Source organism: Echinops telfairi, unplaced genomic scaffold (genome assembly GCF_000313985.2).
Source record: "Echinops telfairi isolate 266 unplaced genomic scaffold, ASM31398v2 ScPeMD7_3;HRSCAF=10, whole genome shotgun sequence".
Classification (NCBI taxonomy): Eukaryota; Metazoa; Chordata; class Mammalia; order Afrosoricida; family Tenrecidae; genus Echinops; species Echinops telfairi.
In genome coordinates this window covers 64,636,647-64,643,396 of record NW_022103899.1, presented here as the reverse complement: position 1 = coordinate 64,643,396, position 6,750 = coordinate 64,636,647, and the positions used below count along the sequence as shown (strand labels likewise).

The window sequence follows — 6,750 nt, the reverse complement described above, 5'->3', positions numbered from 1 at the left end:
AGCCCCTAATAAAATGATGTAAAAAAAAGACGAAGGAAGAATTGATGCCTTTGAATGATGATTGAAAGATTGAAAGTACTGCTGGATTAACAAGCAGATCTGTCTGGAAAGAAGTGTAGCCAGAAAGTTCCTCAGGAGCAAGGTCATATTATCAGGAGGGACCAGTCCCTGGAGAACACCAGGCTTCTTAGAGGGTCCGTCAAGGGGATGGATTGCCACAGTGGCTGCAACAATTTTAACTCATTATTTTACTTAAACACAACGTAGTTAGAAAAAAACCCCTCAAAAATGCAGGTAGAAAGTAGTCTCTATGGGATTTTTGTCACTCACTACATTGAAGTCACATAGAAGGGCCAAATAACCCCAGTCTCCCCTTCTGTTTCTGCCAGTGATTGAAAGCAGGGTCCTGCTATCTAGTTAGTCAACAGAGACATCCTGAGACTTCAAGAACCTTATCGTTGTGTTTGCTGGCTGAGGACCAATAGTTGTTTCTCATGGTTACTCTGAAACCCCAGTTAATGTAAAACATGCATCACGAACCCCCAAGTGTACATTTCCAACAGGACCGACAAAGACAGACTGAGACAGCTCTGCCTCCTCACTGGTGGTCACCTTCTAAGAAAACTTCCATTTCTTCCCCAGACTAGGAGCAGGTAAATGGCTGCACCACTCCAGGGTGAACATAACTGTATTTCAGTGGACACAATGGGCTCACATAGCAATGATTTTGAGGAAGGCGCAGAAGCAGGCAGTGTTTGCTACTGTTGTACGCATCTAACACCACCGCCGCATGCTCTGCTACCAGTGGATGGTAGTGACCAACCAAAGTGAAAGTTGGAAGCACACCTGGGCCTTGGTGAGCGCCCTGCTCCGGCATCATGGGCAACACCGACCAGCAGCCTCCTAGTTAGTGTAAATGGTGGATGCCTACCAGGGTCTCCCAATCTCAAAGTGGCCAAGAAAAAAAATCTCCTTCCAGGGAGCTCAGGTCAGATGTTAGCGGGTGTTCCTTATGCTGCCTTCATCCACAGAACAGCGGATTCACCCCAATTGATATGAGATAAGTCTTCTATTTACACTCCTCACCCCTAATACTCAGAATGCCCCTGCACAGCTGGGCCCTGCAGGCCCCTGTACAGCATGTGCTGACCCAGAAGACTCCGAGCTCTCGGTGGTTGGAAACTCGGTCTGAGGATACTGGAACAGAACAGGGTGGATGCTGCACAACATCTGACACAGCTCGCAGTGCTGGCGGTCCCCTCGAGGGGCCCAGGAACAGCATAACCAGGGCAGTAAAGGTTGATGCAGGGACCTGGAGGCTCCAGGTGAGGGCGGGAAAGGCCACAGCCTGGCGACCTGGGAAGCCGGTGTTGCCGCTCACTTGTCTGTGAGAACCCACCAAACTCAACCCCGGAGGGTAGTGGCCGGGCGGAGCTCCTAACCACTCCGCGGTCACCTCGCCACCCGGTCCACGAGGGCTTTGCCTGCTCGGCCAGTCCAAGGCGCCCTCCGGCCACGTCCCTCGGTAAGGACGGGCTCAAAAAGACTGCACGTTCAGCCCGGGAGTCCCAAGGGCCCCTCTCCGCCAGGGCCCGTTGGCGAGGCCCTGACTCCGAGAAAATGGCCCCGTTGGAGTGACCACAAGATGGCCACAGGCTGCAGGCTGCTCGGGGTTCCGCGGCCCCTCGAGGGCCGCCCTACTGTGCGGCGGGGCCGAGTGTGTCTCCTGCGGGCCAGGGGTCAGCCTGGTCGCCCTGCCCGGGGCTTGGAGGCCCGACCCCTGCGCGCCTCCGGAAATGGGGTTCATGGGCAGGAGGACAAGGGCGCGGGAGGCGGCGGGACACCGGGTCCGGACGGCGGGGGGTGGGTAGAGGCTGGTGGCCTGGACTCCCAGTGGGGAGCGACGGGGGATGGGTGGGGAAGCCGGACTCGGTGGCAGTCCCCGGTCGCCCCTCCCCCACCCGCGCTTCAGAGCGCGGCTGACCGCCGCCCAGGGGCCGGGGCGACTGGAGCCGTTCCCGAAGCTCCCTGGGAGGGCCGCTCGTCCCCCCCAAGGGGGGAAACTCCGAACAGAAACTCACCAGCGGATGAGCAGAACACCAGTCGCGGCCTGCAGGAACCCGAACCCGCCCAGAACCCGGAGCGCGCCGCCGCCGCCGCTCGTGCCCCGCCCCACCCCGTCCTGCGTCGCCGCGTCGCCCGCCCCCGCCAGCGCTTTCCTCCCGTGTCCTCCGCGATTTCGCCGGCATCCCAGTGCGCAGGCGCGGGCCCGACCGTGTCGGCCGCCTGTGCGCAGGCGCAGTGCCCCTCCCACGGCGGTTGGCCATATAGAGGCTGGGGGTGGGGGGGAGGTCAAGCGTAGCCTCTTCTCCTTTACCAAGATGGCGGCTTGTCCCTGTTTCGCCACAGTTTCTGCCCTATGAGCTTGATTCTCTTACGCTAATAAGAGTGGAACAGGTAATGTGATTCTCTGTCTTGTGGTAGCGAGGATGGGGGGAAGACATTTGTTTAGAAGGAGCTAAGTGACCATTGAAAAGACGAGAGGCGTACGGGAGGAGGGTAAGTGGCGGTAAGAGTGTGGAACCATCCCGGGGAGGGGGAGCCCTCGCCTTGATGCTCTCCTCCAGAAAGATGGCGGCAGCACCGAGCTGCGAGAGCCGGAGCTGAGCCGGGAAGGGGAAGAAGAGCAGCCGTGCGGGGCTGGTCTAGGCTGGTCGGCCGTCGTCTCTATGGTACGGACGCCTCGCCTCGATTGGCGCTCGCGGGTCACGTGGGGTTTGCGCGCCGCCGCCGACCATAGAGTTTGGCATTGGTCCCGGCGGGGACACGGCCTTCCGGCGCCGGCTATCAGCCCTGAGCTGGGGCCTACCTCCCAGGGGTGGTGAGCGGGCGCGGCCTGTGTGCCCTGGCCTTTGAGTTTCTCCTTCTAGCCTGGGGACGAGGTGCGACCTGGGGGGCGTCCTTCAAGCCCACCCCAGCGGCATGGCTCAGGCCTAGGAGAGTGAAGTGTCCGACTGGGACTTGACCTGCTCAGGAACGAGGGCTTGAGGTCCCAGCTTGGAGCACCCTCCCCCTCCTCCCGTAGGACTTGGCATCCCAATGACCGCCTGATCCTCCTGATCTCAGCGCACGAACTACGCGTGCGCCTGAAAGTGAAGTGACAAGCTTCCGAGTCCGCTGGGGACCCGAAACTGATTGACTCTGGTGCTCCCTTAGGAGTCTTTCCCAACTGGCTCCTTCCGAAACCGGCTCTGGGCTCAAACCCGCTACCATCGACGATTCATGGCGACCCAGTAGGACAGGGTGGACCTATCTGCCCGTGGATTTCCGAGTAGAAAACCTCTTTATTCCACAGGACGACAGGTGGTCTCGAATTGCTGACCTTGTGGTTAGCAGCCACATATGCAACCCACTATGCCATCAGGGCACCTTTATTTCCTGATTTCAAACCAAAATGCACCGCCATCAAGTGGATACTGACCGTGGCGTCGCCAAAGTACAGGGTAGAACTGCCCCCCTTGGGTTTCCAAAATGTCAACCACCGGAGTAGAAAGCCTGTATACCTGGGAGCAACTGTGGTTTCTAACTGCTGACCTTAACAGCAGCACCTAACAGTATTGCTGCCAGGGGTCCTTCCTCCAGGCTGGACAGCTCTTATCTCCTCGCCCACCTGGTTTAGGAAATGAGACTCACTCACTCACTGCCTTTGAGTGGATGTTGAAATTGTAACTGTCTACCAGAGTAGAAAGTCCAGTCTTGCTACCTCAGAGTTGCTGGTGGTTTTGTACTGCCGAGCATGCAGATCACAGCTGAATGCATAACCACACCACCACGGAGCCTTAAGAAGTGAGAAGGTCCTGTATAAGCTGAAGGGGAACGAGTTTTGGTTGGGGGGGCGGGGGGTTCCATTAAATTTAGTGCTTTTAGTGCAAGAGGACGTTATGACTGGTACTCTGGTGGGGTTGTGGTTGTGGTTCAAGGACTAGATCTGTAGGCATTGTGGTTCTGAGGGGGTAGCAGTTAGTAGCTTTTAGTGACGAGACCACTTGCGTGGGGCTTTATTCTGTGTCCTCAGAGGCCCTCAGAAAATGGCTTCACTGTTTGGTATCTTAAAGACAGCCTCCCCTTTGGAGACAGCTCTCTTAAGCCCCTGTGAAAACGGAGTTAGTCACCCTGAGGGTATGGCCTGAGGCACTTGGTAGCATGCTGCTGGTCATGGAGCTTAATGCTCATTTAGGGAACCTAGCTTGGGGTAGTGAGCGCCTTGGATGAAATCTAGCTTTAGGTTTGCAACACTGAGCATCCCGAATACCTCTACAACTCATACTTACAGTCAGTGCTTGTTTCAAAGTTGAGAAGATGCACTGGAGATTCCCTTGCAGAGGGGTCTCGGGGAGGAGATGAGCCAGTCAGGGTGCGACGTAACAATGATGAGAAATACAACTTTCCTCTAGTTCCTAAATGTTTCCTCCCCGCTCCCACTACCATGACTCGAATTCAATCTTGCAAGTCTGGCTAGACCAGAGGAGGTACACTGGTACAGATAGGAACTGAAAATACAGGGAATCCAGGATGGATGAGCCCTATAGGACCAGTGGTGTGAGTGGCAAAACAGGGAGGGTAAAAGGAGAATGGGTAGGAAAGAGGGAACCGATTACATGGAACTGTGTGTGACCTCCTCCCTGGGGGACAGACAACCGAAAAGTGGGTGAAGGGAGATGTCGGACAGGGCAAGATATGACAAAATACCCATTTATAAACTATCAAGGGCTCATGAGGGAGAGGGGAGCGGGGAGGGAGGGGGAAAATGAGGACCTAATGTCGGGGGTTTAAGTGGAGAGAAAATGTTTTGAGAAACAATGTACAAATGCGCTTTACACAATTGATGTGTGTATGGATTGGGATGACAGTTGTATGAGCCCCTAATAAAATGTTAAAAAAAAAAAAAAAGTTGAGAAGATGCTTGGTTAAGAATGACTTCCACTGCCCATACTCCCAGCTCACTGGGTGTGAAATGCAGGCTATCAATCTGTTCTCAGTTTTAGACTGGAGGACACTGAGTTTATCGCTCAAGGGTTGAAAACCAGTTAAAGAGTTTACAAGGAGGATTGAACTTTGCTGTAGCTATCACTACTTCCTGCTATATCCCAAGCATTGTTGTAGGGGCATGCCTCACCTCTCATGAATCAGCGTACCTGGTAAGACCACGGGAGTGGGAGTACCACGTAGGAAAGAGCAGCCATGGTGCTCAGTGCTTCATGCCCTCCCACTTCCTCGCCGGCTGTCCTCACCAGAGGGTCGAGTTGACTCTGGCCTTTTCCCTACTTGATTTTGTTATTTTAAGCTTCTAGTTGTCTGACCAATCTCAAGGTCTTCTCCCACAGTTGAATTCAGGAAACTGCAGGAACTGTCTGAGGTTCTGGGGTGCAGGCATGAAAAGGAGACACCCTTTTCCTCAAGCAGCTCATGGTCACCCATGAAATAATTACTTATTTAAAAAACAACAAGTCTCTGTCATAAAGGCACTATCAGAAATACATGCATATATGTGCCTGGAGATAGGAAAGAGGTGAAATGATAACCTGTAGGAAGGCTTTCACAAAGAAGTGGGCCTTGGACTGAGTTGTAAAGGATGATAAGTGATTTTCCTGTGGACACACAGGACTGGCTGCCTGGCTGTTGTTGAGAAAAGACTAGTTTATGCAAGAGGGATGCCCGACATTTATGGCTGGGAGGTGGCTGAGTGACCTGCTAAGAGTCCAGGGTACTGCTGATATCTTAGAAGGTGGAGAGTTGGCTGAGATCATGGTGTGAAGGGCTTTGCGTCCTGAGTCCGTCCTGCAGAAGACTCTCCAACTTGGACTGGATTTCAGAAAGTTGCACTGTGCCCACAGACATGACTTGTGACCATTGGTGGGTCAGATAAATTTCCCAACTGTATTTCCCGCTTGTAACGGAATTTTTTTTTACCAGAAGGGCTTGAGCAGTGGTGAGTGGTGCTTGTCTTTGGCATGGCTATTGGGGTGAGTGAGTGAGGGGGCGGGGGCTTCTCCTCCTGTGAAGCAGATCCAAGCTCCCTGAAGAAGGACTACCCACAGCTGCGTGCTCACCAAGGCCAAGTTCGCCTTGTGAAGGAGGCTCCAACCAGAGGAAAAGCAGCTGGCCAGTGCCGGGCACCAGAATGCCTGTCCCCGAGAGTGCAGACACAGAATAACAAAAGAGAAACCCACACTAAAAAAGCTGGTCACTCAAACTTGTTTTGGACTAAAAGCAGAGTGCGTTTTTATGTTTCGTAAAACTTGTGCTGGCCAGGGTCTGACCTGCTGTCCACAAGATCAACAGCCCATGGCGGAGTCCCAAAAGGTGGAGGTTAGACTTGCCTCCACCCTCCACCCTTCTTAAGGATTCTGATAACAGCCATCCCCTCCCACGGCCTTCTTGACTTCGCTGTTGGGTTCTCGAGTATGTTGAAATGGCCATACAGAACTCATAGGCAATACTCATAGTTAAAGGGTTGCATGGAGAAGTAACAGGATACAATTCAGGCTTAGAAATGACAGGGATACAGTTCTTCAATTCTGAAAACCTCTTCTTAGCTGTGCCTGCAGGCAAGCATTTCTTTGGCCCTGTGGCCCCTTGCATTCTAGCCTCTACCCCCTGCCCCGCTCCAGCAAGTGTTTCAAAGCTCTTTAGCGCCAACACCGAGGGTCTGGTACCCCACTCCGCCAGCATGCCTCTATCCAGGAGGCA

At 54.0% G+C, this 6,750-nt stretch overlaps 2 protein-coding genes across 2 annotated transcripts in view; one reads left to right on the top strand and one right to left on the bottom strand.

Moving 5' to 3' along the window:
• SEPTIN2 (septin 2) overlaps window positions 1-2,147 on the bottom strand; it is a 10,028-nt gene extending 7,881 nt beyond the window's left edge. Inside the window, exon 1 of the mRNA XM_045294557.1 lies at window positions 2,082-2,147. The gene's annotated coding sequence lies outside the window, so the exon portion shown is untranslated. The remainder of the gene's footprint in view (window positions 1-2,081) is intronic.
• A 220-nt stretch (window positions 2,148-2,367) lies between these two features.
• LOC101664316 (high density lipoprotein binding protein) overlaps window positions 2,368-6,750 on the top strand; it is a 51,126-nt gene continuing 46,743 nt past the window's right edge. Inside the window, exon 1 of the mRNA XM_045297492.1 lies at window positions 2,368-2,457. The gene's annotated coding sequence lies outside the window, so the exon portion shown is untranslated. The remainder of the gene's footprint in view (window positions 2,458-6,750) is intronic.